This window comes from Neophocaena asiaeorientalis, unplaced genomic scaffold (assembly GCF_003031525.2).
Source record: "Neophocaena asiaeorientalis asiaeorientalis breed wild unplaced genomic scaffold, Neophocaena_asiaeorientalis_V1.1 scaffold294, whole genome shotgun sequence".
Taxonomy (NCBI): Eukaryota; Metazoa; Chordata; class Mammalia; order Artiodactyla; family Phocoenidae; genus Neophocaena; species Neophocaena asiaeorientalis.
Window position 1 is genome coordinate 1,499,255 of NW_020173945.1, and position 8,088 is coordinate 1,507,342.

An 8,088-nucleotide genomic window follows, 5' to 3' on the forward strand; every position below is an offset into this window, starting at 1 on the left:
CAGTCTGCCCTACACACTGCCTGCCCAGGCATCACAGTTCTCCTGTAGGAACTGGGATCCCTTGGACACAAAACTGTTGTCAACCACAGCCTAACCCTGACCCCCAGGAGAATCAGCCCACACCCTCCATAGACAGCTGTGGAGAAGAGACATAAGGTGGCCCAGAAACCTCCAAATGAGCAAAACTTGATTAGTCTCCATGGGGTAGGACAGGACAATGCACGTCCACAAGCCTTTAGTTCATGGTGGCTAGTTAGGAGGGGGTGTAGCTCAGTGATAGAGTACATGCTTGGCATGTATGAGGCCCTGGGTTCAATCCCCAGCACCTCCAGGTATTGGCTCTATTTTTCTCTAGTGGAATAATGATGGAATATTGTTCAAACATTGTGGCTAAAGCAGTCACTACGGGGGCCTAAAACACATGAAAGTGAGCAGAGATGCTCATTCCCTCTCCACCCAGATGCTCAGGTCCTAAGCTTCTCTGGGGGTCCACTGTACTTGCTCAGCACCTGCCTATAATGGAAGGGTGCCTGGAAAGTGCCCCTGTCCTCCTGGTTCTTATGTCATTGTTCCGTGGCTCCTCTTTGTAAATATCAGGACGGGCAGGGTGCCTGTTGCAGAGGAAGTGGAGGAGATGCTCTGCAACGTCTCCAGGTCACACCCAGAGAGGACCTCAGCCTCTCCTGCAAATGCACTGGGCTCCTTGCCCAGAGCTCTTTAAAAATCAGCATGGAGGAGACCTTCAAGATGACGGAGGAGTAAGACGTGGAGATCACCTTCCTCCCCACAAATACATCAGAAATACATCTACATGTGGAACAACTCCTACAGAACACCTACTGAACGCTGGCAGAAGACCTCAGACTTCCCGAAATGGTGCGTGAGGAGAGGGGATTCAGAGCACCGCCTAAACAAGCTCCAGAGATGGGCGTGAGCCATGGCAATCAGTGCAGACACCAGAGACGGGCATGAAACGCTAAGGCTGCTGCTGCTGCCACCAAGGAGCCTGTGTACAAGCACAGGTCACTCTCCACACCTCCCCTCACGGGAGCCTGTACAGCCCGCCACTGCCAGGGTCCCATGATCCAGGGACAACTTCCCCGGAAGAACACACATCATGCCCCAGGCTGGTACTACGTCACGCCGGCCTCTGCCACCTCAGGCTTGCCCTGCACTCCGTGCCCCTCCCTCCCCCGGCCTGAGTGAGCCAGAGCCCCCGAGTCAGCTGCTCCTTTAATCCCGTCCTGTCTGAGCGAAGAACAGACGCCCTCCGGTGACCTACACACAGAGGCGGGGCCAAATACAAAGATGAACCCCGGGAGCTGTGCGAACAAAGAAGAGAAAGGGAAATTTCTCCCAGCAGCCTCAGGAGCAGCGGATTAAATCCCCACAATCAACCTGATGTATCCTGCATTTGTGAAATACCTGAATAGACAATGAATCATCCCAAAATTGAGGCAGTGGACTTTGGGGGCAACTGTAGACTTGGGGTTTGCTTTCTGCATCTAATTTGTTTATCTTAGCTTAGTATTTAGAGTTTATTATCATTGGTAGATTTGATTTGGTTGCTCTCTTCCTTATATATATATAGATTTTTTTTCCTTTTTCTCTTTGTAAGTGTGTATGTGTATGCTTCTTTGTGTGATTTTGTCTGTATAACTTTGTTTTTACCATTTGTCCTATGGTTCTGTCTGTCCGTTTCTTTTTTTTTCAGCCTACTTTTTAGTACTAGTTATCATTGGTGGATTTGTTTTTGTTGTTCTCTTTCTTTCTTTCTTTCTCTTTCTTTATTACTTTTTAATTTTCTATTTTTAATAATTTTTTAATAACTTTCTTTTCTTTTCTTTCCTTCTTTCTTTCTTTCTTTCCCCTTTTCTCCCTTTTCTTCTGAGCCACGTGGCTGACACAGTCTTGGTGCTCCGGCCAGGTGTCAGGCCCATGTCTCTGAGGTGGGAGAGCCGAGTTCAGGACACTGGTCAACCAGAGAGCTCCTGCCACACGTAATATCAAATGGTGAAAGCTCTCCCAGGGATCTCCATCTCAACGTTAAGACCCAGCTCTGCTCAACGACCAGCAAGCTACAGTGTGGGACACCCTATGCCAAACAACTAGAAAGACAGGAACACAACCTCACTCATTAGCAGAGAGGCCACCTAAAATCAAAATAAGGTCACAGACACCCCAAAACACATAACCAGACGTGGTCCTGCCCACCAGAAAGACAAGATCCAGCCTCACCCACCAGAACACAGGCACAAGTCCCCTCCACCAGGAAGCCTACACAACCCACTGAACCAACCTTAGCCACTGGAGGCAGACACCAAAAACAACAGGAACTACAAACCTCCAGCCTGGGAAAAGGAGGCCCCAAACACAGTAAGTTAAGCAAAATGAGAAGACAGAGAAACACACAGCAGATGAAGGAGCAAGGTAAAAACCCACCAGACCTAACAAATGAAGAGGAAATAGGCAGTCTACCTGAAAAAGAATTCAAAATAATGATAGTAGAGATGATCCAAAATCTTTGAAATAGAATGGAGAAAATACAAGAAAAGTTTAACAAGGACCTAGAAGAACTAAAGAGCAAACAGACAATGATGAACAACACAAGAAATGAAATTAAACATTCTCTAGAAGGAATCAATAGCACCATAACTGAGGCAGAAGAACGGATAAGTGACCTGGAAGATAAAATAGTGGAAATAACTACTGCAGAGCAGAATAAAGAAAAAAGAATGAAAAGAATTAAGGACAGTCTCAGAGACCTTTGGGACAACATTAAATGCACCAACATTCGAATTATAGGGGTCCCAGAAGAAGAAGAGAAAAAGAAAGGGACGAAGAAAATATTTGAAGAGATTATAGTTGAAAACTTCCCTAATATGGGAAAGGAAATAGTTAATCAAGTCCAGAAAGCACAGAGAGTCCCATACAGGATAAATCCAAGGAGAAACACACCAAGACACATATTAACCAAACTATCAAAAATTAAATACAAAGAAAAAAATATTAAAAGCAACAAGGGAAAAACAAATAACATACAAGAGAATCCCCATAAGGTTAACAGCTGATCTTTCAGCAGAAACTCTGCAAGCCAGAAGGGACTGGCAGGACATATTTAAAGTGATGAAAGGGAAAAACCTAGAACCAAAATTACACTACCCAGCAAGGATCTCATTCAGATTCGATGGAGAAATTAAAACCTTTACAGACAAGCAAAAGCTAAGTGAATTCAGCGCCACCACACCAGCTTTACAACAAATGCTAAAGGAACTTCTCTAGGCAGAGAAAACAAGAGGAGGAAAAGACCTACAATAACAAACCCAAAACAATTGAGAAAATGGTAATAGGAACATACATATCAATAACTACCTTAAATGTAAATAGGTTCAATGCTCCCACCAAAAGACATAGACTGGATGAATGGATACAAAAACAAGACCCGTACATATGCTGTCTACAAGAGACCCACTTCAGACCTAGGGACACATACAGACTGAAAGTGAGGGGATGGAAGAAGATATTCCACGCAAATGGAAATCAAAAGAAAGCTGGAGTAGCAATTCTCATATCAGACAAAGAGACCTTAAAATGAAGACTATTACAAGAGACAAAAAGAGCACTACATAATGATCAAGGGATCAATCCAAGAAGAAGATATAACAATTGTAAATATTTATGCACCCAACATAGGAGCACCTCCATACATAAGCCAAACACTAAGAGCCATAAAAGGGGAAATCGACAGTAACACAGTCATAGTAGGGGACTTTAACACCCCTCTTTCACCAATGGACAGATCACCCAAAATGAAAATAAATAAGGAAACACAAGCTTTAAATGACACATTAAACAAGATGGACTTAATTGATATTTATAAGACATTCCATCCAAAAACAACAGAATACAATTTCTTTTCAAGTGCTCATGGAACATTCTCCAGGATAGATCATATCCTGGGTCACAGATCAAGCCTTGGTAAATTTAAGAAAATTGAAATTGTATCAAGTATTTTTTCTGACCACAATGCCATGAGACTAGTTGAGTTTATTTTTGTGTATGGTGTTAGGGAGTGTTCTAATTTCATTCATTCATTTCATTCTAGTTTATCTTCCCAACTAGTCTCACACCAGTCAGAATGGCCATCATCAAAAAATCTAGAAGCAATAAATGCTGGAGAGGGTGTGGAGAAAAGGGAACACTCTTGCACTGTTGGTGGGAACGTGAATTGATACAGCCACTATGGAGAACAGTATGGAGGTTCCTTAAAAAACTAAAAATAGAACTACCATATGACCCAGCAATCCAACTACTGGGCATATACCCTGAGAAAACCGTAATTCAAAAAGAGAGATGTACCACAATGTTCATTGCAGCTCTATTTACAATAGCCAGGACGTGGAAGCAACCTAAGTGTCCATCGACAGATGAATGGGTAAAGAAGATGTGGCACGTATATACAGTGGAATATTACTCAGCCATGAAAGGAAATGAAATTCAATTATTTGAGATGAGCCTAGAGATAATCACAGAACATGAGGTAAGTCAGAAAGCAAATGACATATACTATGATATCACTTATAGGAATTATCTAACAACTGACACAAATGAACGTATTTTCACAGAGAAAGAGTAGTGAGGTGGATGGACCTAGAGTCTGTCATACAGAGTGAAGTAAGTCAGAAAGAGAAAGACAAATACCGTATGCTAACACATATATACGGAATCTAAAATATATATATATGGTTCTGAAAAACCTAGGGGAAGGACAGGAATAAAGATGCAGGTGTAGAGAATGGACTTGAGGACATGGGGAGGGAGAGGGGAAGCTGGGACAAAGTAAGAGAGTGGCATGGACATATATACACTACCAAATGTAAAATAGATAGCTAGTGGGAAGCAGCCGCATAGCACAGGGAGATCAGCTCAGTGCTTTGTGACCACCTAGAGGGGTGGGATAGGGAGGGTGGGAGGGAGACGCAAGAGGGAGGGAATATGAGGATATATGTATATGTATAGCTGATTCACTTTGTTATAAAGCAGAAACTAACACACCATTGTAAAGCAATTATGCTCCAATAAAGATGTTAAAAAAAATCAGCATGGACCTTTCTGAATAGGAAATTGCTTCAGGTTTCCAATTCTTCTGAATTTGTAACTCAGGGCTACACTCATGAGGTCCCACCAAGCTCTGAGTCAAAGAAATAGAAAACTATCCTCCAAGAGAAATTTGGGATAAAAGCACGGCTCTTCTCTAGCTGAATGTCAGTGTTCCAAGAGAGGTAGATTTTGAAAGCTCAGTCACCCTCACGGAGGGGCAGTTTATAAAGTCCAAGCCTTTAGAAAGAAGAAGGATTCCCAGAAAGGAACGAGAAGAAAGGGGAGAACGTAAACATGGGAAACACCTGCATGGAGGGTGTACATATCTAATTATATATGATTTAGAATCAAGTAAAGGAAGGCATCCCTAGCTCAGCATCTGGCCGCAAACCCCGAAGAGTCAAATCATGTTTGCTTTCAGCTCCATCTCCCTAGCTTGTCATATAAATAGAACCCTGGTCAAGGCCTCTTGGCTGAGAGATGCCACTATGTCACTACATTGTAAGGAGACAACGGTCACCGTATAGGTGATGAGCCCACACGGACCTAACGGAGCAGGGATGCAGGACAGAGATGAAAGACAATCTGGTGCATTGAATGAGGTCATCATGCCCTACAGTTAAGGAAATCACAGCGGCTGTACCAGCCAGAATCCTGGCAGGACACGGTATCCAACTCAGATGGTTTAAGAGTAATGAATGAAGAGCTGTGGGCAGGGTAAGCAGACACACAGAGGATGCTGAGGCTCCCAGAGCCCAGCAGGGGTGGGCATTGCCATTGCCATCACCACCCAAGGTCAAAGGTGTGGAAATGGCCCAACAAGATCCCAGTAAGAGTGACAGCCATGGAGACGGCTGCCTGCAAGTAAGAGGAGTCATTCAGGGATACAGCCGCTGACAGAGAAAGGTAGTCCAGAGTAGGGCAGGAGTGGCAAAGATCTACCCAGATCCCTCTCTCTGCTCCAACTGTCAGCTACTGCTTCCCAAACGCCAAAGCCAGTGGGAAGCCAGCGGACAAGGGAGACAGACAGTGCAGAATCGAGGAGGAAGCTTCCTGGTCACAGAGTAGAGAAGGTTGTAGAATGGGCATGGAGGGATGGAGCAGAGAATAACCATGCAGTGATCACTGATATTTAATTAAGAAAGTGCCATCCTTGTAGGACAGGGGTTCTCCACCACAACACTGTTAGCATTTGGGGCCAGATCCCTCTTTGTTGTGAGGGCAGCCCTGGGCATCACACGATGTTTAGCAGCATCCCTGGACTCTACTCACTAGATGTCAAGAGTAGCCTCCAGTCATGGTACGAAAAAGGTCTGCAGACATTGCCAATTGTCCCCTGCAGGAGGTGGGCAAAAGAAGCCCCAGCTGAGGATCACTGCTGTAGGAAAGAGTATGTGACCACAAGACAAGAAGGTCAAGGCTTCAGACACTACAACAGCATCAACAATAAGAAAAAAGATTCCGTTAAGACCCACACCTCACCTTACCTGGTTCTACTGCGTTCAGAGAGAGAGGTGGTGGTGGGAAGTAAACTAAAGGGATTCTAGTTTCTTGTAAGACTGATGACAAAACGAATGTGAAAACCCTTCCACTAGAAATATGAGGAAATATAACTAAAAAGGAAATATAACTAAAAAGGATGATGCATAAGCTAGAAGCCATGTAGGCGTGTGGGCTGCCCCACACAGGAGCCAGAGTGTGGGGTAACACAAACCAGGAAGCAAAGGACAAGTTTTGCAGGAGTAAAGTCTCAGGAGACTGAGATCCACGTATAAAGTCACAGCTCTTAATGCAACGGCTGGAAAAAAATGTGCCAGCCAGCCCAAAGAAAAGACAAGAAGTAGATGACTCGCTGGACTCTGGGTGGGGAAAAACACCTTCCTTTGCCTCCTGCGGGTTTGCCATTTGATTCCCTAGTTAGAGGAACCTCCAAGCTGAGAAGATAGTGGGAAAAAACAAAAAATATCATACAGGGGCAATAACGCAGCTGAGGCACTGGTAGAGTTAAACAGAAAATCCCAACGGATTCAACTGAGGAAAAAAAAAAAAAGAAAAAACACTGGAAATGAACTTGAAATCAAAAAAATAATAAAGCACTAGACTTCGATGGAAGCTCAGGAGATGAGCATTAAATATTTCACATCAGACAACAGAACCTACCAACAGCAAGAGGAATCGAAATCATAGGAAAAGAGCAAAAGACTCTAGAAATAAAAAAGGATAGGTTTGAAAAGAGAAATCAACTAGTAGAATTTTAAATATTGTTATTGAAAGTCAAAACTCCACGGAAGAGTTAAGATTAGATCCAGCAGAAGAGTTTCACTTCTGAGCCCATTGTAAGAAGTCAAAGTTAGGTGCTGTCTGATTTTATCATTGAAATAATATTACAGTCACTAAAGGATTCTTCCTATGAGAACAATGATAACTCTGTAGAAATGAGCCCTAATGCCAAATCTGAGGAACTATAGATTGCATATTGCCCACTGCACAGTACAAGACCTCCTTTATAAGAAGACGGATCAGTTAATCCGTGTAATAGAGTAACTAATTGTATAAAGTTGTGTTTGATGTAATTTCTTAATGAGGACTCCTCTGCAGATTTATTTCCTTGTATTCCTGTCTCACTTCTTTCTGGGACAAACCACACCTTTATAGGATCAGAAAGGCAGTAAGGGCTTCATTGCCTTTGAATCAATGTCACGTGATGGTTTCTGAGAAACTCACCCCCCAACATTTATTCATTCCACAAATATTTACTGAGTATCCGCCATATACCATCTACTCTTCTAAGTGCTTGGGATAAATCCTTGAGGGAAAAATCCCTGGCTTTAGGGAGCTTGCATTTATGATAATAGAAGGAGAAGGAGAGGAAGGGGAAGGGGAGGAAGGGGAAGGGGAGGAAGGGGAAGGGGAGGAAGGGGAAGGGGAAGGAGAAAGAAGGAGAAGGCAGCGAGGTGGAGAGGGAGAGGCGGGAGGAGGAGAAGGGGG

At 43.6% G+C, this 8,088-nt stretch overlaps 1 non-coding gene across 1 annotated transcript; it reads left to right on the forward strand.

The window, feature by feature from the left end:
* Positions 1–259: 259 nt before the first annotated feature.
* On the forward strand, positions 260–331 carry TRNAA-GGC (transfer RNA alanine (anticodon GGC)). Its single transcript has one exon. It is a non-coding gene; the product is annotated as a tRNA-Ala (tRNA).
* The last annotated feature ends 7,757 nt before the right edge of the window (positions 332–8,088 follow it).